Here is a 24,855-nt window from a genome sequence, read left to right as displayed (position 1 = left end):
GAATGGGGTCAAATGCTTCATGCCTCCTACCTGTTATGAAGGTGCCCTGGTCAAAATGGGACCATCGAAGGCATTTTGTTCAACAATTTAATCACACAATTCACAATGTAAGAACATTTAGATGTGCTGACCTGTGACCATCCCTCTGAAAGTCTCAGGCAGTTTTCATGGATAATGATCACAGCCACACGCAATCATCCTCCCTTCCGTGTGACCTGCACATCAGGCAAGGGAGGCTGGGAAATGTCCTCCCTCCTCCTCTCTCGCATAAAATAAACTTACTGCATGTTGGATAGTGGGTCAACAGCCAGCACTCAGTCATCTAAGGCACTTGGTTTCAGGAGCGAAATTGGAAAACATCTTCATCTACCATCAAAGGACTGACTTTTGCTTCTCTATTTACATTGCAAGCACAGAGATGGAGAGTTCAGAGATCCAAATGTGTGGGTAAGGTTTAGCATATAGCAATTTGGCAATAGGCTGTCCGTTTGAGGAATGAGCAAGTATGAACCAAATAAACAAGTGTGATAAAGGTGTCACTCGTGGAAGGCGTGGGAGTGAGTGGAAAGCCAGAGCTGACACACTGAAGAAGGTTGGGTCATGTTGTGCCTTCTGGAGGTGGCCGCCAGAACATTCTAGTGATCCAAATAAAGGAGTGTTTGTAGGTACTCGAAACAGTGAAGACAAGAATGGAGACACTGGAAGGGACCTGGGGATCAAGGAGGACGCCCCCTGCATGTTAAATATAGTCATGTTCAGTCCTTAGAAGTTAGTACAGAGGAAAGCATTTTTAAACAAAGGGTATCATAGAAACAAAAAGGGAACATTTTCATGTGGTTTTGGATAGTTAGCATGGAATAATTTTCTTCCTCTCTGTTGATCCCTTGGGTAATGGATGCTAACAAAACAACTCAAGAAGACATACAGTCTGCAAACATCAGTAATTAACGTTTGTGATCTGTGAACACAGTGCTAGGATTGACTAAAAAGAACACATCTCCCCTCCTCCCTCCCTTCATGCTTGCAAAATGTGTGGCTCTTTAAAGAAATGTTCTAAGTAAGGAAGACAACCTCTTTCTGTAATTCTCCGTGAGGAAGACAGAAATGCGAAGTACCAACAAAGGCGCGGCTGCTGGGACTATGGAGAAGCAGTGTGTCTGCAGAGCGAGGATGTGCTACTTCGTGAATAACTTCTTAAACATCTGCTGAGAGGGTGATTTTTTTGGATCAAGCTCAAACCCCAAACCAGCATCATTTTAATGTTCTCAGCACCTGTAAAGCGACCCAAGCACACAAGCCATGGAAAACAATCGGCCAGGTGACAGTTCATTAACACAAACCAGCAAGCAGATCGGTTTGGAAAAGTCTTTGGTTGAGAATTGCCCCCTCCACGCCCCTCACCCCCGCCCCCCTCCCCCGCAAAAGGATGCAATGGCATTCCTGGAATAGACCCGCAAAGCAGCTAACTAAGATTATAGATGTGATGTGCACACATCGTCTGAAACTGAATTGTAAGTTGGTAACCGTTGGGATTTACACATATGCCCAGCAGAATAACAAATAGATAAAGAACTGTGATTGTTTCAGGAAAGTGTGCATTGTATCTAGTTAGTGAGATTTTTTTTTTAAACAAGTTATTTTGTTCTGGAAGATCAAGGCAATGATGCTGCCCATAAAATGGCTATTCCTGCACATAGCTATAAAAAGAGACCAGGACCACTCACATTCTTGTGCAACTCTGAGCCTTAATGCAAGGCTAACAAGAAACTAAAGAAACTGTTTGTTCCAACCAAGTCATGACAAACGTATGTCAGTGGTCCCCATCCACCTCGCCCATGCATGCTTGAAGTATGGTAACTCACAAGCAAGCTGGCTGCCTCAAGAGAAAAGTATTGAAAGGCAGAGGCACTGGGAAATTGATCTGTTAGACACTCAATTTCCTAGCAAACTTTAAAATGTAACCCCACAAAATGGGTAAAAACTTGAGTCTTCTCTTTTATGCTGATGACAGCATTTGGGATACTCTTGAGGGTTTGGCCCAGTGCAAAATGTTTGCTCATAGAACTTGTTCACAACCAAAAGATGAGCAAAGTCTGAGAGCTAATGAAACAGTGATTTCCCCTCTAACGTTTCTTCTCTGCCTGTACAGGAATGGTTAAAGAGATGGCTCAGTGGGTAAGAATGCTTGCTCACCAAGCGTGAGGACCTGAGTTCAGATCCCTGACACCAGTGTAAAAATCCAGGCATGTTCACATGAACTTGTTACGCCAATGTGGTGCAGAACAGCGACAGGAAGATGACTTGGGGTTTGCTTGCCAGCCAGTCTAGCAGAAATGGTCAGCCCCAGGTTCAGTGACAGACCCTGCCTCAAGGAGTGATAGAACAAGACACTAGATAGATGTCCTCCTCTGCTCCCACACCCAAGAATGTGAAAACACAAGCACATGAACACATGCATACACACACATGCATATGAACCATATGCACACACATGCACACATGTGGAAACAGAGAGAGGGCTATATATAGAGAAAAATGTGCAGGGACATTTTAGTGATCCAGCTTGTTTTCTCACTTTAAAAGAAAACAATAATTCTATCCTTAACATAATTCTTAATATCCCAAGGAAAATTAATAAGATTTTCCTATGAAATTTTAAATACAAAAAACAAAGTCCTAGAATTACAGTTTTAAAAAAATATTATTGTATTTGAGTTACATGCTAACACATGCATTCATTCAACCTGTTATTTAAAGAATCCAACATGCTTTCACATGTGTCTGAAAATGAGATGATTTCTCTCCAACTTGTGGTATATTATAGTCACTTGTTTTCCTCAATCATTTGCCACAAATGTCTAGAACATTTGGACATGTTACAATCATCACAAACTGAGTGACTTGAGTAGTGAGCCATAGAGTTACATTTAAGTGGTTACCCAGGGCTTTGGATTGGGTACTGCTGGGGAGGAGCTCACTCCAGGAAAAATTAAGGACGTATTGCCAATGGCTGAGGCCCAGATCACTTTTAGGAGCTCTCTTGAAAGGTAGTGATGAGACATGGAGTTCAATGGGGCAGGAGAGGTGTGAGGTGGTTTTCTATAACCTGCTGTGGGGTCGAACATAGCTTATGCGCAAGCACATCTCCCCAGTTCTTTAAAGTATGGTCTACATGGGGCTGAAGGAAATGTCGCAGTGGAGAAGGCACTTGTGATGCAAGCATTAAGACTGTAGTTAAGGTCCCTAGAATCCTGATGAAGCAGGATGGACCAGCATCCATCTGTAATCCCAGTGCCCCTAAGGTGAGATGGGCAGCAGAGGCAGGAAATTTCCCGAAGCTCCTGGGCCAGCTAACCTGGGTTAGACAGCAGCAAACAGCAAGATGTCCCAAACAAGGCGGAAGGAAGACTAGGACTAACGTGGGAGTTTGTCCTCTGACTCCACACAAGTTCAGTGAGTTACTATAGGCACACAGCACACATGTTCACACACACTCATCCACAGAGATATAAGAATCATAATTATGTTCCTCCCTTTAAGGTGATAAATGCTTTCCCTGATAAAAATAAGAGTGAGCTCAAATCTAGAGGTATGTAATTAAAAAAAAAAAGTATATAAAATTTTGGTTGGAGATGGAGGAAATCAATCAAAAGATTATTCAAATGTATGATTCTAAGGAATGGCTCATTTTGAAGTGCAGGGAATAGGAACATGTTAGATTATTTGTGACACAAAGTTCTTCATTTTAACATCACTTTAATCTCTCTTTCAAATCCTCTGAGTCTCCAAGACTTTTGAGTGTTTAAAGTCGCAGATTACCTGTGTGATGGGAGAACATTCGATGGCTGCTTCCGTTTTGTTAAATTCTCAAGTGGCCAAATCCTTCAGGCTCTCACATAACAACTGTGCTAAAACAGTCAAACTGCAGCAAATAATGCAATGTGTAGCTGAAGGATGTATTTCTGGCAACAGTGTGGCCCTTATGTCACCAACAGGCCTTCAGTGTGCCTGACATCAGTGTGTGGCTCCCATGTGAACAGAGCTTTGGGCTTCACTAACATAGTCACCTTCTGTCTGTATCACATAAGATCCAAGCCCTGGACAAAGATTTCCTCTTAGAATTGTTGGTGTCAACTGTTGCAGGATAGAAAATAGGCCAAAATTTAGTAACTTAGAAGCCAAGCTTGTGTGAAAGGATTCTAATTATGTGTTACCTCTCAAGTAAACCCATTTCAAAATTGGGAATTTTACATGAAATTGGGTCTCTGGCTGGGAAGATGGCTCAGTGATGCTTGCTGCCCTACTATGAGGACCTGAGTGCAGATTCTCAACACTCACATGCAAATCAGGGTGTGTCTATACATGCCTATAGCCCAAGTGCTGGACTTGGGGTTATGGTGGGGACAGGAGGATCACTGAGGTTTGCTGGTCAGCTAGCCTAGCTAAAAAAGGAATTTTCCATTCAGTGAACAAACCTGTCTTAACCTGTCAAGGGGATAAAGAGGAGAATAATAGACAACAGGCAACATCCTCTGGCTTCCACATGGGCATTCATATAGAGCACGCACACTCGCGCACACACACACACACACACACACACACACACACACACACACGATTTGGATTTCCAGGTTTACTTGAGAGTGTATAAGATGGCACATGTGACTCTACCATACTCAGGGTAACTCCTAAGAGGAGGGAGGTACAGCGGCTCTCTGCCATTCTCTCCAGGTGACTATTGGGATTTTTATCATGCTTGTTCCATCGATTTACATGTCCTACTGTGGCAGAGAAAACCTAATCCTCACATGTCCAAAGCCACCCCACCCAAAATACCTAATGAGTGAGGCCCATGCCCAGGGCAAACCCGGAGCCTCTTGATCCATGATGTCAGGAATTTCCAGATGACACTAACAGAATGTCAAAGCAAGCATGGGACCTTTCTCATTTTGGGGCCCCATATGATGATGGCATGAAGTCAGCCCCAGACGTAAGACTAGCTTGATCTTCTCATAGCTCAAGAGCAGCATTCAGTGGGTGGACAGTGTCTTGGTCAGGGTTTTATTGCTGAGCTAAAACATCATGACAAAAAGCACTTTGGGGAGAATTGGGGTTTATTTCAGCTTATAGTTCTACCTCATATTCCGTCACTGAGGAAAGTCAAGGCTGGAAGGGACTTGAGGCAGAAACTTAGAGTCAAGAGCTGATGCAGAGACCACAGAGAGCACTGCACACTGGCTTGCTCTCCATGGCTTGCTCAGCCTGCTTTCTTATGCCATCTAGGACCACCTGCCCACACACAGGTGGCACCTACCCACAGAGGGCTGGGTCCTTCCCCATCCATCATTAATTAAGAAAATGCCTCATAGACTTGCCCATAGGCCAATTGGATGGAAATATTTCTCAAGTGTGGTTCCTCTTCCCAGAAAACCCTTGTAAAAAGCAAACGAACAAACCAAAACGAACAAGGACAGATGGCAATGAGCAGATAAGTACATCATAACAGTATTAAAGGAAAAAAGCAAAGATATCTTTAAGTTTGTGGAAAGCTTTACTCTTAAGTGAATTTTATTAAAAAGATAAATCCATTGAAAAGTCTAAAGTAGTGCTCATATGTAGAAAAACTCAATAGTATAGAATATACAAAATGCAAGTTTCCCTTTTTTCCTCAGAACATTATTCACTCTTCAAAGCACCACACACACTTCTAATATATTCTCTTAACAAATAATTTCCTATATAGGCATATTGAATTTTAGTTATTACCCTTGAGTATGAGTGTGTATATGAGTGTGTGTGTATGAGTGTGTGTGTATGAGTGTGTGTGTACGTGTGTGTTTGAGTGTGTGTGTATGTGTGCGTATGAGTGTGTGTGTGTATGAGTGTGTATGTACGTGTGCGTATGAGTGTGTGTGTGTTTGAGTGTGTGTGTACGTGTGTGTTTGAGTGTGTATGTACGTGTGCGTATGAGTGTGTGTGTGTATGAGTGTGTGTGTACGTGTGTGTTTGAGTGTGTGTGTATGAGTGTATGTATGTGTATGAATGTATGTGTGTGTGTGTGTTTCTGCATGACTACATACTCAAATACACCAAGGCATGCATGTAGCAGTCAGAGGACAAATTTCAGGAGGGATTCTCTTTCCAACATGGTTCCTGCAATTGAATTCATGTCACTGGGCTTGCATAGCAAGCAATTTTACTAGCTGAGCTGTCTTGACAGCCCTTGGTTGTACTGTATTTAATACTGGAATGTTTTAAAGGACGATTTTAACATGGCCCCAGAGAATAGGCTGCTGTCAATACACAGGAGTCACCTTATTCTCTTAATCACTGAAACCACTTTTTAGGGCCTGGGGAGTGGATATGTGGGTAAGAGTGCTTGCTGGGAAAGCAAGAGGACCTGAGTTCAAATCCCAAGTACTCCCATAGAAAGTCCAACAACGCTCAAATGCCTGTAACCGTGGCACTGAGAGATGGAGACAGGCAAATCCTGGAAGCTTGCTGGCTAGTTAAAACATCAAGTTTTAGGCTCAGTGATAGACCTTGTCTCAAAAAAAAAAAAAAAAAAATAGATGGAGGGAGCTGAAATATGGTACGGGCAGGTACTGCTCTTGTAGGAGACCCAAGTTTAATTCTCAGCACTCATATTGGACAACACCAGCCAACACACACACACACACACACACACACACACACACACACACACACACACACCCCACAAAGTGAATCTTTAAAAAATAAGAAAGGCGGCAAGCAGTTGAGGAAGATATTTTCTACTCTGACCTATGCATACACACCCATGAGTTCATGCACACTTACAACCCTTGTTCATGCACCACTTGCAACACACAAATAAAATCAATAAAAATAAGATAGACAGTTACCCTCTGTTCCCTGTTCCCAAAACACCCTTTCTCAGTGTCCCCATGATACATCACTGGCGACTAACTACATGGAGTTGGCCAGCTGAAAGGACAGCTTTTCCTCTCTCCTAAAGGGCTGTGTAGGAAGACAGCTGTATCTGCAATCCTTCATGTCGAGCATGTCTACAGATAATATGGCAGCACTGAAGAGGACATCCTCCCTTCAGCCCTTCCTGTCACCTACTTCCCTAGCAGGCCCTAGGTGGCTCTGAACATGTCTCTGCTCCAGATACGCATGAAGGAACTAAGTAGCAGGTAGACCCAATGTCACCCCCACCCTGTGGAGAAGGTGCCATTGTGAACCCATCTAGGGCTTTAACAGCACTTATTTGGGTCACCCATGTCTTATCAAGACCTGGGCAAAAAACCCGAGAGTTTTTATCAGGAGTCAAAACTCTTCATGCCTTCTTTGTCACTTAGCCTACGTCTGCCAAATGGAGAAGCTCTATGCACAGGAGAGCAGTCTCTTCAGGAATGAGTGATTGTGTCACCCGACATGCTCCTGTGGGTCATGTCAGGCTTTAGCTTTCATTCTAGGATTTTGCTCTGTGAGTCTGTCCCTTTCCTAAGGGGCATGGCATTGACCACGGGGCAGTGCTTTAACTGCCTTTAGTAAACGCTGTAGTGCCTATCTATCATCAGCGCCATGCTTTTCTATTTGTGTCTAATGCAGATAAGAGAGTCAGGGAGTGATTTAGCATTTCCCAAGATTCAGCCCTGTGCTGATTTGAATGACAATGTCCCCCATAGACCCATGGGGAAAGGCACTATGTTGAGGTATGACCTTGTGGGAGTAGGTGTGGCCTTGTTGGAGGAAGTATGTCACTTGGGGTGGGCTCTGACGTTTCAAATGCTCAAGCCAGGCCCAGTGTTTGACTCCCTTCTGGCTGCCTGCCAGTCCAGATATGGAACTCTCAGCTCCTTCTCCGGCACCATGTCGGCCTGCACTCAGCCATGCCTCCCACCGTGATGATAATGGACTAAACCCCCGAACTGTAAGCCAGCCCCTGTTAAATGCTTTTCTTTATAAGAGTTGCCCCTTCATGGCATTAGACAAGTCCCAAATGACTTTTCTTCGCTATTCTCCTAGACAGACTTCATTGTCATTTTATAAACTAAGAGACAGAGACTCTAGCCAAGAAGTGGTTCTCCCAGGAGCACAGACACCTTCTAAGTAAGTGTATTGATTTAAACTCTTGTCAACTGCGGCCTGCCAAGCCCTTTGCTGCCGTGGCTCAGCCAGACTGTGGGGGCTGGATTCTGAAGTCTGCCTCTTTGAAATTGAGTCTCAGCTCTGCTGTTACTAGTTGTGTGACCTTGAGCAATTTATTTAACTTTTCTGTGTCTTAGTTTCTTATCTGTAAAGTGGGATTAATAATCATACTCATTGGATGGCATTGGAAAACAATACACACACTCATATATACATCCTGGAGCCAATGTCTACACCGCTAAGGAGAACTGCTGATAGCCTTATCCACTATAAGTACCGCCTCTTTGTAGAAGGTAGGGGAGTGCTGATGCAAAGATCTAGGTGACTCAAAAAGAAAACACACTGAAAACAGGAGGATGTGGGACAAGGTGTCACTGTCTGCTTCTGCATTGTCTGTCTCCTTGTTCATTTGTTCACCCTTTCATTTCTCATCTGTGATAGTCATGCTCTGTTCTTCTTCTGACTTTCTACCTTCACCTTCTTATCACACTGAAAAAAAAAAAACCATATTCTCATGTGCAGAAGTGTAATACTCAGCCATTCTCAGACTGTGTTCTCTCTCTCTCTCTTTCCTAGGCTTGTATATACACGTATAGAACCATGCAGACCCGTGGGTACACACCTCTGCATATGGCTTCTTATTCTCCCCTCTTCCCGACTTACTCTCCTGTTCTTTCCTTCCTCTTCTGCCTCCTTTTCCTTCTTCTTCCTGCTTCTCCCTCTCCTCCTCCTCCTCTTCATCCTCCCTCTCTTTCTCTATGCAAGGCCTCAATTCCTCTCCTGTTATCACAGGTGCAGTAGCTTGTTGTCATAAAGTTAAATATTTGTCTCCCTCACAAACTCCTACACTCAGGGCTGGGAGTGCCATAAAAGTCACCTGCTCTAGCTACTCCCCTGCTCTTTGAATTGCGTCTTAAATGTTGTGGTGAGCTGGAACAATAGGCCCTAGGTGGACACTTCCATTGACTAGACGCTTCTGGTCTTCCCATCTAGTTAAAGCCTAGGGCCAAAAATGACACTGACTCTTACTCCTCTGGTAAGAAACGCATATTCTAATTCATTAGAGATATTTGTGATAGAGCTAATTTCAAGACACCTGACCAACCAGAATCTCCAGTTCTCTCTCTCTCTCTCTCTCTCTCTCTCTCTCTCTCTCTCTCTCTCTCTCTCTCACACACACACACACACAAGGTTTTCTAACAGGAAAATGACAAGCATCCCAGTGGGAAAGATGGGGAAGGCTTCACATAAGCAACTTGCAAAACAGTAAATACCCAGTGCTAAGATGTGTGTGTTGGCAGGGGTGGAGGTGGGGGAGTGTGTGTGTGTGTGTGTGTGTGTGTGTGTGTGACCCAGCCTGAATGGCAACCAAACCCAAATGTATGCCAGTGATGGAAGCAACAACAGGTCCTTTGTTAGAGTTCAGATTGGTAAAGATTAAACAAACTCTGACAATAAGTGGAAGCCCAGGGGAAATAAGGGTACAGCTGGCCATGATGCAGACTGATATTAAAGTTTTCAAAAATGGAAATTAGACATTTGGATCAATGAAGTTCAGTTAGTGATCAAGAAACCTCCCTTGGAGGAACTTATCAAGGGTTTTTACATCTCTTGGAGCATAACACACATATAAGCCGTCTCTCCCACAACAGAGCTCTGAAGGCATATTGGATATCTGCATGGTTAGACGGAGGGTCAGTCTTCTAAAAAAATATTCAAGTTACTATTAAGGCATGTCTTGTAACTAGCTGCCAGTTTCCTCATTGTCAGCCCATCTTCATCTACTTCATTATTTTTTTTCAGATCTTTTCAGATTGCTTCCAGCTTCGCCAACTTCTTCCCACACCCCCAAATTTTAGTTTATTTTGCCAATTTTACAGCTGTGTACATTATGGCCTTAACTTACGTTGTAAACTTCTTGTTTTTCTTTTAGCACTCCTCAATTTTATTTTATTTTATTTTTTTATTAATTTATTCTTGTTATATCTCAATGTTTATCCCATCCCTTGTATCCTCCCATTCTTCCCTCCCTGCTATTTTCCACTTATTCCCCTCCCCTATGACTGTTCCTGAGGGGGATTACCTCCCCCTGTATATGCTCATAGGGTATCAAGTCTCTTCTTGGTACCCTGCTGTCCTTCCTCTGAATGCCACCAGGTCTCCCCCTCCAGGGGACATGGGCAAATGTGAGGCACCAGAGTAAGTGTGAAAGTCATACCCGACTCTCCACTCAACTGTGGAGAATGTTCTGACCATTGGCTAGATTTGGGTAGGGGTTTAAAGTTTACCACCTGTATTGTCCTTGGCTGGTGCCTTAGTTTGAGCGGGACCCCTGGGCCCAGATCTGCCTATCATAATGATCTACTTGTAGGTTTCTAGGACCCTCTGGATCCTTTTACTTTGCTATTCTCCCATGCTTCTCTCATCTAGAGTCTCAATAGAATGTCCTCCCCTCTGTCCCAGTTTCCTGGTAAGTGAAGGCTTTCGTGGGACATACCCCTTGGGCTAGTATGCAGATATAAGTGAGTATATACCATTTGAGTCTTTCTGCTTCTGGGTTAACTCACTCATTATGATCATTTCTAGCTCAATCCATTTATCCAAAAATTTCGGGTTCCATGGTGTATATGTACCACAGTTTCTTTATCCATTCTTCTACTGAGGGACACTTAGGCTGTTTCCATGTTCTGGCTATTATGAATAAGGCTGCTATGAACATGGTTGAGCAAATTTTCTTGTTGTGTGCTGGAGCATCTTCTGGGTATATTCCAAGGAGTGGAATAGCTGGGTCTTGAGGAAGCCCTATTCCCATTTTTCTGAGATAGCACCAGATAGATTTCCAAAGTGGCTGAACTAGTTTGCATTCCCACCAGCAATGAAGGAGTGTTCCTCTCTCCCCACATCCTCGCCAGCATGTGGTGTCGCTTGAATTTTTGATCTTAGCCATTCTTATGGGTGTAAGATGGAATCTCAGAGTTGCTTTGATTTGCATTTCCCTGATGACTAAGGAGGTTGAGCATTTCTTTAAGTGTTTCTCAGCCATTTGATATTCCTCTGTTGAGAATTCTGTTTAGTTCCAAGCCCCATTTCTCAATTGAATTATTTGGTTTGGTGGTGTTTAATATCTTGAGTTCTTTATATATTTTGGATATTAGACCTTTGTCAGATGTAGGGTTGGTGAAGATGTTTTCCCAGTCTGTAGGCTGTTGCTTTGTTCTCTTGACAGTGTCTCCTGCCTTACAGAAGCTTCTCAGCCTCATGAGGTCTCATTTATTAATGGTTGACATTAAGGCCTGGGCCGTTGGTGTTCTGTTCAGGAAGATATCTCCTGTGCCAAAATGTTCCAGGCTCTTCCCCACTTTTTCTTCTAAGTGACTTAGTGTCTCTGGTTTTATGTTGAGGTCTTTAATCCACTTGGATTTGAGTTTTGTGCAAGGTGACAAATATGGGCCCAGTTGCATTTTTTTTACACATAGACCTCCAGTTAGACCAGCACCATTTGTTGAAGATGCTATCTCTTTTCCGTTGAATGGATTTGGCTTCTTTGTCAAAAATCAAGTGACCATATGTGTGTAGATTCATATCTGGGTCTTCGATTTGATTCCACTGATCAACCAGCCTGTTGCTGTGCCAGGACCATGCTGTTTTAATTACCATTGCTTTATAGTGCAGTTTGAGATCAGGTATGGAGATTCCTTCAGAGCACCTTTTATTGTACAAGATTGTTTTAGCTATTCTGGGTTTTTTGTTTTTCCATATGAAGTTCAGAATTGAACTTTCAATGTCTTTAAAAAATTGTGTAGGTATTTTGATAGGGATTGCATTGAATCTGTAGATTGCTTTTGGTAGGATGGCCATTTTTACTATGTTAATTCTCCTGATCCATGAGCAAGGAAGATCATTCCATCTTCTCAGGTCATCTTCAATCTCTTTCTTCAGAGTTTTGAAATTTTTTTCAAACAAGTCCTTCACTTGCTTAGTTAGAGTAACTCCTAAATATTTTATATTGCTTGTGGCTAATGTGAAGGGTGAGGCTTTCTTAATTTCTTCATCTGCAAGCTTGTCATTTGTATGTAGAAAGGCTACTGACTTTTTTGAGTTAATTTTGTATCTAGCCAATTTGCTGAAGGTGTTTATCAGCTGTAGCAGTTCTCTGGTGGAATTTTGAGGGTTACTTACGTACACTATCATATCATCTGCAAATAGGGATAATTTGACTTCCTCCTTTCGCATTTGGATACCCTTGATCTCCTTTTGTTGTCTTATTGCTCTGGCTAGAACTTCGAGTACTATGTTGAAGAGATATGGAGAGAGTGGGCAGCCTTGCCTTGTTCTCGATTTTAGAGGAATTTCCTTGAGTATCTCACCATTTACTTTGATTTTGGCTATTGGCTTGCTGTATATAGCCTTTATTATGTTGAACACTCCTCAATTTTAAGTCAATTTGTTTTAATTCTTTTAAAATCTAATTTCATGTATATTATTAAATTTAATGTATTGATCATATGAATTACTATAATAATCTTTAAAAAGAGCTTTCTGGTTCTTCTGAACAATTTAGATCTTTCCATGCGTTTTTGGTCTTTTTGTTTGTTTGTTTATTTTTACAGTGGTTTAGTAAGCTCAACATACTATGCCAACTGTCCTTATTAGGAAACATTTCTTTGTATTTCATTGAATTCACTAATTTAAAAAATTCCCTTTAGCTGGTTGTGGTGGCACACACCTGTAATCCCAGCACTCAAGAAGGCAAAGGCAGGTGGATCTCCATGAGTTCAAGACCAGCCTGGTCTATAAAGGAAGTCCAGGCCTGCTAAGACTACCCAGAGGGACCCTGTTTCTAAACAAGAACAAGAAGGAGAACAACAAATTACTTTTGATTAACACTTGCTATAACCATGGGGCTTACACTAAACCTTTTTTTTTTTTAAGTTCTAGTCTCGTTTGGTTTAGTTTGAACTAGTTGAGATCCACAGCCACCATTTTAGCAAGTGGCCTTGCAACAGGTTTGCCAGACTAGCATAGCCAAATACCTATGTTAGCGTGGTTCAAACTGCAGACACTAAATATCTCCTATGGTCCTGAAATACACAAAAAGTTCATTTTGTCGAGCAGATTTAGTAACTTTTTTTCCATTTCAAAAGGCAGCAGGACTGTTTTAACTTTTCTTACCAAAAAGATTTCTTTTTCTTTCTATTTATGCACATGTGTGTATCTCTGGGTAAGTGTATGCTGTATGTGTGATGGTGCCCATGGAGGTGAGGGGAGGCCGTCAGATCCCCTGAGATGAGTTACAGATAGCTATGAGCTGCTTGTCATGGATGCTGGGAACTGAATTCTCCAAGAACAGTAAACAAGCATTATTGACTGCTAACACATTGCTCCAGCCCAGGATCCTTGCACTTTAATGCAACCTTCTAAACTCCTGGATTGCTAAAAGCTGAACAACCACTGTATTGAATTTCTGCTGAAGACATTTTTTAGTGCAATCTTTGGAAAGGGTTGTAGCTCTCTCTTCTTAGCTTAGACTGTAGGAGAATATTCTTCTGTGGGCATGATTTGTTCATCTTTAGTAAACTGAATAAGCACCATGTCACTCTTAGGTAATGTCCTCTGTGGACATGAAAATAAGTTAGTAAAATCAGGTGTATGATTTGTACCTGGGATCTGAGCGTCCAGACAGAAGAAGCATCAGCATTTTGTGCTTAGGGTCAGTCTGGGATACATAGCAAGAATCTGTCTCAAGGAACCAAAAGATGGGGATATTTGCCTAACTTGCTCTGTTCATAGCGTCGAGTTTGTTCCCCTGACCTCTGCAAGGTGAGCAAACAAAGGACAAAACCAATAAACTATAAATCACAATTACTTCTTTTCATTTCAGCTAAAAGTGTTTCTTTTTGCATTTGGCTTTCTACAATGTGAACACTGATGACTATATAGAGGAGACTCCAGTAAAAGCCAGTGTTTGACACAGAAGGCTGGGCAATGAAGCTTAACACTGCCAGAGGTTCTGTTGAGGTGTCACAAAGACATAGTGTCCACCCTGTGAAAGACAGTAAGTTCCTGACCCAATACAAACCATAAAACATCACAGTCACTACAGGCTGAAGGTGATGAGAATTGTCATGCCATGATGGGCTGGGATTCCAGAAAATGTCCACAGGTGTACACAAGGCCACTCAATTTTAATGCAAGCAAGAAAAGAGAAGCCACTCACTCCAGAGATCTGTGTGTGGTTCCAGATGCCTACATCAATGGCCTAACCTCATTAGTACAGACTGTGACCACATTTAGACACAGAATCTTCAAAAAATGTAAAGCTAACATAAGATCATTAGGTTGGATTTGAATCCAAAATAAAGTATGTTTTTGTGAGAATAGGAGATGGTGACAAGGACACATAGAAGGAAAACAAGTGCAGAGAGGGACAAATGGACATGCATAAGCCAAAGTGACAGAAGGCAGTCTGCTGATGTCTTGACCTTGGTCTTGCCTTGGCCTTGAAGACCTTAGCCTTCTGAACTGTGGAGGATTTCAGTTGCTTCAGCCACAGGAAGGGACTTGGCTTTGACAAGCCTAGCAGACAGGGATCCAGTCTTGACTTCTACAACTTGGTTTTATGATGTAGAATTACTAAGGTGTGACATTTAGGCATTAGTTACAAGTAACCTTTTATCTCCAGGCACAGAGAAGAAAAACTGTTAGCTTTTGTTTTGTCTTATCCCCAAAATACCAGTAGGATGGAGAACTCCAGTGGGCCTGCTTTGTTAGGACTGGGATGTCATCAAATCGCTAACTATCCCATCACCCCAATGACCCAACCCGAGGAAAATGCTGTGTCCAGAACTTGGCAGTCCTGTAGACATCTCAGTGCACCCCAGCTACAGCCTTAAGTTCAGGGAAGAGACAGAGACTGACAGTGTTTGAAGTACATGAGATTGGGCTCAACACCACAGTGGCAGATGCTTTCCTTGGAAATTCTGCAATGTGTAACCCACACCCCACCTGTAAAAGACCCTTCCACCTGAACCATGGTGGCCAGAATAGCTGACTCAGTAGCTGAGTGACACCTGCAGAGTCAAGGGGAACAGCGGAGGCACAGAAATAAAGGAAGGCAAAGGGTTTCCTAAGATGCACAAAGTTTGGTGGATCACACAGAGATCATACAAGTAGTGGACTGGGCCTTGTGCTCACTAAATATGTCTATTGAGGTTGTGAAGAAAAAGCTAGAATGACTCAGGAGCAGAAGCTAAGACAGCAAAGCTACAAGTAGAGGAAAAAAGAGGGCAAGAAATGGACATTTTAAAGGCTTTTTTCAGAGTCTGGGGAAGTGAGGGAGGGGAAATGGTGGCTTCTTTTTTAATTTTTTTTATTAATTCACTCATATTACATCTCAATAGTTATCCCATCCCTTGTATCCTCCCATTCCTTCCTCCCTCCTGCTTTCCCCCTACTTCCCTCCCCTATGACTGTGACTGAGGAGGATTTCCTCCTCCGTATATATGCTCATAGGGTATCAAGCCTACTATCCTTCCTCTGAGTGCCACCAGGGCCCCCTTCAAGGGGACGTGGTCAAATATGGGGCACCAGAGTTTGTGTGAAAGTGAGTCCCCACTCTCCACTCACCTGTGGAGAATGTCCTGTCCATTGGCTAGATCTGGGTCGGGGCTCAATGTTTATTGCATGTTTTGTCCTTGGTTGGTGCCATAGTTTGAGCAGGACCCCTGGGCCCAGAACCGCCCATCATAATGTTCTTCTTGTAAGTTTCTAGGACCCTCTGGATACTTCTATTTCCCCATTCTCCCATGCTTCTCTCACCTAAAGTTCCAGTAGGCAGCTTCTTAATAAGACAATGGGACATAGAACCAGATGACAGGAATGGCGGGGGATAGCATGCCATGCAGAAGACAGTGGTACATGAAGCACAGGGCAGGGATGGAGTTCCAGGTTTCTGCCTACGCCTGACAATCAGGTAAGGACGTCCTCGTGGGGGCTTTAGATGAGAAGTAGAGAAAGATTTGTGTGGAGTAACTAAGAGAAAGAAAACACAGGAAGCAACAGTATCTTCCCAGAGTGGTAATGGATCCAGGGACTCTGTTCTTAGAGATGAAGGGGGATGATAAATATGTGACAGTTAGATAAAGAAGCAAAGACAAAGGCATGTGACCTAAAAGGGGATAGAGAGCTGCTGAGCTAGCTCAGAGAATGAAGATACTGGCTGCCATGCCCAAAGAGCCAGAGATCAATCTGGTCCCAGGCTATTAAAAAACAGAACTAACTCCTGTATGTTTTCCTTTGACTTCCACATGTGTATGTGTACGTACACGTTCAATCACACGACACAAATAAGTAAGACAAAGAGACAGAAAGAATTGAAGTTGGGTAGGTGGGAGGATCTGAGAGGAGATGAGGAATGGAGAAGGATTTGATAAAATATATTGTATGAAAACATTTTTAATAAAAATAAGTCAATTGAAAAAAAGACAACAAGAAAGAATTTTTTGAAATTTAAGACAAATATTAAATGGAAAAGAAAAACACGTTTAAAAAGAGAGAATATGAAGAGATTTAAAAACAGAGAATATGGAAAGAAGACTTTCCTCGTGCCCTTTCTTCTTCTATCCCTGCCCCACCCTACAATGCTAATATCCTTCACTGTTTCCTTCCCTCACTCCGCTTTAATAGAATCGTCCTGTTCATAAACCTCATTCTCCACCAGCCACATACAGACTCAGAACGTATTAGTCAGAGGACCCATTTTGGCTTCCAAAGAGTGGGGCATATTTTTAAAGTTCCAACAGAGTGTGCTTTATAGAGGCCAAATAGCATCAAGGGGCTGGAGCCAGCAGATAAGTACTGTTCTTCAGCAGACTTGACCTTGCCACCCATGCTGGACAGCTTACAACAGGTTGCCTGTTAACTCTAAACCCAGGAATCTAACACCTTCTTCTTGCCTCTGAGGGTACCTGCATGCTTGTGATGTACACAGACACAGGACACAGACATACATACAGACACATGCACACAGGCAAAATAAACAAACAAATAAGTCTTTTGAAGAGTTGGATTGAGGTTTCAATTTGGCTTTGAACAATTCAAGGGGGAAATCATGCTTGCCCAAGCAGTCAAAAACCCGCAAGTAACCTTTGGCCATCCCCTCATTTGATTTCTAATAGCCTGCTGTCAATCACCATCCTCATCAATAACTTAAACAGCGGCGTAGCACGCATTTCAGAGTTGGAGGCATCACAGAGAGTTAAAATGTGAGAAGCACAGGAGATTGCTCTTTGCTGTGATGTGCAATTTACTGGAGAGACAAATTATTCACTTGGTGATGATTAGGGATCGTTCCCGTGTCAGAGCTCGCCGCCATGGCAGCAGGAGGAGACTTGTTGCAGAGGCACAGTGCATACTAGAGTTGATTTTAGACTGGAATGTATTAACACCATACCCTCCCTTTTTTTTTCCCCTTCCTTTGATGTTTCAAGGTATAGTATATGGTCAGGACTACGTTCATAGGTTGTGAATATTTTGTAATTTTTCATAGTAGTTTCCTATAGGGTAGTTTTTTTTTTGATAGCACATGAGAAAAATAAACTGTTTTCTACATATATTTTACTGTGACCTGACTTTTACCAACATTTTCCATACTTCTAGGTCATGTGATATACCTAAGTTTTTCAAATTGTGTCAGGTCTTCAAAAATATTTTTTAAAACCCACTTAAAAAACAGACTTCTACTGGCAGGGGTGTAGGTGAGCTGAGCATGAATGTGGGAGAGCCAGCCCCGTCATTTGTCTGCCATGCAGGGGTGGAGAGAGAGATGCCCTACTCCCCTCCTCTTCCTTTGCTCTCTATGGCATGTAAGAGAGTTGGCCCCAGGGTCATGAGAGTGGAAGGGATGGCCCTGTGTTTCACTGGTGGCTACACTTGGGAGAGTGGGCTCTGCAACTTGCCTGGGGCAACACAGTGAAGCTGGCCCTGATGTCTTGGGTGTGAGAGGACTGACCTGAGGCCTAAGAACAGGAGAGCTGGCTCTACCCCTTGCAGGCTGCAGATGAACTAGCCAGGGCAGGGCTTGAGAGCTCACCCCAGTGGTGGTATGGGTACAGGAGAGCTGGTAGGCAGACCATCCAGATATCTCCCAGTCCCAGATTCAGGGCTTTTATCGGCCCATCCCAACATCTATCCTATCAATGCTGGCATGTGTGAAGGGATCAGTTCTACAGATCCAAAGATGCAGGATCTCCATGGCACAAGACAGCTATGAGATATCCAAGAGGACGCCCAGAGACGTTCCAGTATTAATAATTATAGCAGAAGCCAGAGGCCTTGAACCAGACCAGTGACTCATTGCAATGAACACTTACTTACAAGCAAAGACGTGTGCACAAAAGGGTATATTGTGGAACACACTATAACACACTACAGCTTCCACAACAAGATCTTTTTTTTTTTTTTTTCTTTTGGTAGGGGCAGGTTGCAAGGGCAGAGGGCAGGTACAAGAGGACAGGGAGATGAATGGGATTGTGGTACATGATGTGAAATCCAAAAAGAACCAATAAAAAGTTAAAAAAAAAAAAAAAAAGACCCTTTGAAAACTATATACTATATGCATAAGTAGAACTGAATTTGAGACCTATGTTCGTTAGTCAGGTAGCAGAGTTATTTGTTTTAGATGGAGCCGTGCCATCAAGTCTTCAGTTTGAAGTTTATTCAAACACCAATTAGTGTTAAATTTCCTCATTTCTAGTTCCTGAAGTTTGCCTCCCTTCTGCTAGGTATCAAGAGATAGGGCAGTGTGTCCTAACACTGTTCTGGCATCTCTCCCTCTCTTTTATTATTTGGCCTTTAGATCAGATTTTATGATGAGACCATGAGGCACTTTGAGAGTCAGGCATGTGACTTGTTTGGACTGGAGATTGTAGGCTGTGGTGCCATCCCTGTTCAAGTTGCTGTCCTGCTCACTCAATGATGCTCTGTCTTTTCAATGTTGACTGTCATGATCCTGCAGTGGAGTAAATTGAGGATAATTGGATTTGCTCTTATTGGGGTCTTTTGCTCAGAATAATATTTATACTATGAGCAACCCTATGGCACAACTCATGGAGTAAAAACAAAAAACAAAAAACAAGAAAACAAACACAAAAAAACCCCACCCAGGATAGATAGACACCCTGACAGGCCTTTGGGAGGCTGATTTAGGTGCTTGCTGGATAGGCATCAGGCTGCTTTGGCCTTAAAGGAGTACCGAGGGGCCTCTGCTCTTTCTTAGTCACTGACTATAAACACAATGCACTGTGGACTCACCCTACAATGAATTCCACCTTCTGGTGGCAGCTTGTTTGGCTCTGGCTTATCGTTTTTCTATTTGTTTTGATTTCATGAGCAGATTATTTACCTTTTGAAAACACAGACTCACTATTGTAGCAATTTTCATCAACCTGGTTCACAGCAACCTATGTTTGCCACGGACGATGGATATGCCTAAAATAGTTTAGGTGATCTTTTTTTTTTTTTTTTTTTTAATTCTAAATTTAATTTAATTTTGAAAATTGAGTGTTAGCATTCTTTTACTTTTGTTCTTGCCTGAAGAGCTCCTTGGATAAAAGCATGTCTTTTCTATTGGCATCCTCCATTTTCCCCAAACACATACTCCTCCCACACCCCAAAATTGCCACCTGGTACATTCTTAGTTAACAACTCTTAAGGATTCCAGTGAGAGCTCTAGACCACACTCCCCATTAATCTCAGGAGATGTGAGAAGTCTGGATTTGGAGATCACAGCCAATATTGATGGGCATTTGATACTCAGGGAGGTTTGCTAGATAGCCCAGATACAATTATAAGACCAGGTCTCAAAGAAAGGCATAGGGTCAGGTGATGGAAGGACAAAGAAGACAAACAAAAAGCCCCAAACAAAGCCCCAGAGGAGAGGGTCAGTCTGGTGTGCCAACGCATCCGTCTTGCAGAAAGGAAAGGCTTAATAGCTCCTGCAATTCAGGTCAGCAGGATCGGCCAGTTGATGGGCCCTGGCTGCTCTGGGGTAGGCCAGTGGGTGAGACACCTGCTAGTTTGAGTTCCAAAGGTTTCCCTGAGTCATATCACTAATACATTCCTGGGGGATTTCATTGAGCTGCTTTGCAAGCAGTTTGTGCACTGCAGTAATGGGTAAACTAGCTATTTTGACACCCTGAAAAAACATGGTTTTGAAAGGAGAAAGGCTTTTGGTGAAAACAGACAAATGACTGAGGGACATTTTATTGTCGCTGAACTCAGTGTTGATGTAGGTGTTTAAACAGCCAGTTCCCAACTCGCTATTTAAATACCTATATACTGAATTAGTTATTCACAAGGGGGAGATGTTGAAGAGAAGCAAAAAAATGATACAATTAAGTTACAAATATAGGCCATACCATCCAAAATATCCCAACTGTCCTCTTTTTCTTCTTTAACGAGTGTCATTATATTTTGATGTGTTTAATAATACAGCAGAGGTTAAATGAAACATGAAAAAGGGATGTACATTAAAATTGAGATAACTCGTCCCTCAGTGAAGTGGAACCCAGCAGATGTAGCGGCGCACTGTAATTGCTGCCTGTTTCCTGTCAGTCTGATTAAGTTGCATTGTCCCAGCTCCAAGTGTAAGAATCAGCGGCTTCCCATAGGGCACAGCATGGGATGGCGGGTGGAGGCACCTCCTGCTTCTCCTGGTAATGGTGTAGACGTACAATATACATTGATGACATATAAAGTCAATAGGCTGTGGAGGGGGCTAGGCGAGCCCTATAATCCATCTTCTCAAAGTTACTCCCAGGAACGCCAGATAAAGAGGAACTCCCCAAAACCAGAGGTTTGGTGCAACAAACGGCTAAGACTGGAGCCAAGAATGCAAGCATCCATTTTAAACAGAAACACGTATGTCAAAACTAAATCTACATTGGATAAACCGTGAAATCTGACAACTGCTTTTAGGGTTCGCCTCATCCCTATTGTGTGTCTCCTAAATCAACCAGTCACTAGGTGCACACTTACCTATTGGGAAGGAAAGGAGGCCCAGCCCTATGCTAGGGTTCGGAGGGGTGAGACACCAGATAGCTAATGATGTACTTGGGGAGACAACACAGTGTAGCATGAAGCAATTAGAAAACTATTCCAAGCCACACTGGCTTGGAGTTAGGGTTCACAAAAAGGACAGCGGGGCGAAGCCTGCAGCAGCGAAGTGGTTCTCACAAGGAAGGGCTTAAGGCAGCTGTTCTAGATGAGGTCGAGGTGAGGGGCAGAAAGAAGGCATCTTCAATGGTTCGTCTTGAGTGTCGACTTGACAGGTTTGGAGTCAACAAAGAGATTCACCTCCAGGTGGTCTGGGAAGGAATTTTCAGGGAGGATGTGACAAGTGGCGGAATGGTTTCCTCCAGAGTGGATGGCATTATTTTGGCAGCAGTTAAGACCTGAAGAGGCTTAAGGGAAAAGCAGGGTTGATCACTTGTCCATCTCCACTTCTTACTGTCTCTCTCACCACTGCCTTCATATGCTACCATCGGAATACAACCACTGGGCCTGACAAGATGGCTCAGAAGGTCAGATGCTTGCCATACATGCTGGACAATTTTATGTCAAGTTGACACGAGTTATAGTCATCTGAGAGGAGGGAACCTCATTTGAGAAAATTGGCCTCTAAGCAAGCCTGTCTGGGATTTTATTAATTAGTGATTGATGGGGAGAGCCCAGCCCATTGTAAGGGGTGCCACTCCAAACCTGATGGTCTTGCTTTCTATAAAAATGCAGGCTGAGCAAGCCATGTGAAGCAAGCCAGTAAGAAGGACTATCTATGGCCTCCACATCAGCTCCTGCCTCTAGATCCCTGTGCTGTTTGAGTCCTTGCTCTGGCTTCCTTTGATGATGCACTATGATTTGGAACTGTCAGATGAAATAAACCCTTTCTTCCCCAAGTTGCTTTGGTCATGGTGGCTCATCACAGCTGTAATAATCCTAAGACATCACAAGAGCTTGGAGATCTGAATCCCAGAAACCAATGTAAAGGTGGGTGGAGAAAACCAATGCCACAAAGTTGCTCTGATGTTCACAAGCATGCCATAGCTAATGAGATTTTCCCCAATGTATAGTGTGTGTGAAAGAATGGCACATGAGTAGAATAGAAAAGACACCCAGCTACTTTGATGTTCTAGCATGGGATGGAGACCAGCTACTCTCCAGGGCCCTTCCTTTTGCACCAGACTGAGCAGCACTGAGGTTTCAGTCTTTCTAGAATGTAGATGGCTTTCCAACAAGGGTACCCATACACGTGCACATACACACATAGTACATATATACATACACACACACACACTCACACAGACACACACATATTAATTCTTTTTAAAGTATTGGTTGTGAAAGAAAAAAGAAGAAGAAGAAGAAGAAGAAGAAGAAGAAGAAGAAGAAGAAGAAGAAGAAGAAGAAGAAGAAGAAGAAAGAAAGAAAGAAAAGGGAAAAGAAGGCCATCAGTTAATTGGGTATTTTGTCTATATGAGGTGATTTGACTATTTTTTTCCTGACTCTGGTAGAGACATATGTTGTTCTCATAAAGTGCAGCCCATGCAGACATACTGTGGAATTATCAGAATATGTAGGATCATGTTGGCTGTAAACAGTTTATATTCCTCACCTAAAGGAGGACATTAGGGAATGACCAAAGGGGACATTCGGTTCTAGAATATGTACTTAATAGGCTACTTAGCAAGGCTAAGGGGGGGGGTAGTGGGAGCCTCATATAGCACTGAGGGGCTGGTGAGAACAGTGCCCAAGGATATGCAGGATGGCTTACAGCTGCCAGCGATCACACACCATTGCTAGTACCCAGGATTTGCTCAAGTTCGATTTTGCGGTCATGTCCTTCTGCAGTGGATTTCAGCTGGAAGCCGTGCAATCAGTTCCTGTATGTCAATAAAACCTCAACTTAAAAATGTGTAACCTAATGAGAAAACTTCAGGCCTTGTGAAGGGGGAAATATCAGCTATACTAACAGTTGCCAGGTTTTTGTAATCCCTTGAAATAACTCTGGAATTGTTGTAGTCGCACAGGTATGCACAAAAGGAACACTTCCTTTGAGTCCTTCTAGGCATGAAGTGGCACACTTGAGATTGAATTGACTGAACTCAAGAAAACAGGAGCTTAGACGGGAAGAAGCCCCTGTATTTTGATATTCTTTCATGATGATGAGCCTGTTCCATGGTTCTCACTGTTTGTCATCCTCTCCAGTGACCAACGGGATTCCAAGCATCCTTAGCAGTTTCTAGTACCACATGCTCAGCAGAACATACCTGTGCTCATACATACAATCCTAGCACCCGTCTGCCTCTCTCCACGATTCTCCATCTTTATAATGTTCTCCAGGACTAGGATAATCTGAAGGCCATGGTCAGCTGACATGGCCAGCATCTTCTGCCCCAAGACGATAGTCCTGGGTTGCTTTCTCCTCCTTTCAATGTCAACTCAGTCCCTTATAGAGGACTAGCAGGGACCTCACCCACAGGTATCAGCTTTCTGTAAAGTTGATTTACAATTTGCTTGTCATCTTTCCTCCTGGGGACTCTGAAGTAAATCCTTCATGATGGACCAAAAGGACAATGCCATCACCTATTTTTGGAATAGCACTTCCTCTCTCCCAAGAGCCCAGTTTAGACCTTGTGCCAAGATGATGTCACCCCAGTCTGTTTTCGTACAATGTACTTTTAAAAATGCTACCTTGTTCTTCTTAGAAATGGACACATCACAGAATAGCATCCTTTAGTACTGCACAGATCATACTGTTATCACACTCTGCTACCTACATATGTTAAATAGGGACAGCATTTACCAGGAAGGCCTTCCTGTTTGGAAATAAAGTACTTGCTACAGAGAAAAACACAAAAGGAAAACCAAGAGTGAGGAAGTCTCATAGAGATAGTGGTATTTATACTCCTCTCTATTTATAAAACTAAGTTTGTAATAATTTTGTCAACCATGTGACTGTTTTATGGTGATGTACACTTACTCTCATCACTAACATAGTGATTAATATAAAAGAGATAGAAGCTTTGGGGGCAAAATCACACAGAACCTAGGGCATTTTATACTTTGTGAAGACAAATTTCAAAAATTAAAGAAACAATGAATGCTACACATATACTGTAGCGCCTAAAAGAAGCACTATTAACAGATAGCAGGATGTCACAAAATATTCTGTTATAAAGTTAAAAGGTGCTTCAAATGAAGTAAAATTGAGACCATGAGCAATAACACCATCCTGAAGTTGGCTTTCCAGTTCTTAAGGACCAAGCTTGAGTCCCTGCTGGTCTCATAGTCTTGAAGTAACCGTGTGTGTGTGTGTGTGTGTGTGTGTGTGTGTGTGTGTGTGTGTGTGTGTGTGTGTTACCATTTTGGATTGTTTGCCTCTTTGGGCCATAGAATTTCTGTTGTGGTGGCCTTCCTGCTTAGCAGCTTTGCTGGCCTCTCCCCACTACAATAGGCTGGTAACACCTATTAATCTCTGCTTAATTGCCTAAAATCCTCACCAAATGTCACTTGGGAAACAAGGTTGTCAGACTGCAAATCACTTCTTTAGACAACTGATTAAAATGCATGATATACATATGTATATGCAAGTGTGAGCACACACACACACACACACACACACACACACACACACACCATGCACTCCTATTTTACAACAATTAT

The sequence above is a fragment of the Acomys russatus genome, chromosome 20, assembly GCF_903995435.1.
Source record: "Acomys russatus chromosome 20, mAcoRus1.1, whole genome shotgun sequence".
Classification (NCBI taxonomy): domain Eukaryota; kingdom Metazoa; phylum Chordata; class Mammalia; order Rodentia; family Muridae; genus Acomys; species Acomys russatus.
The sequence above is the reverse complement of the archived record's forward strand: the minus strand, read 5'-3'. Positions refer to the sequence as shown.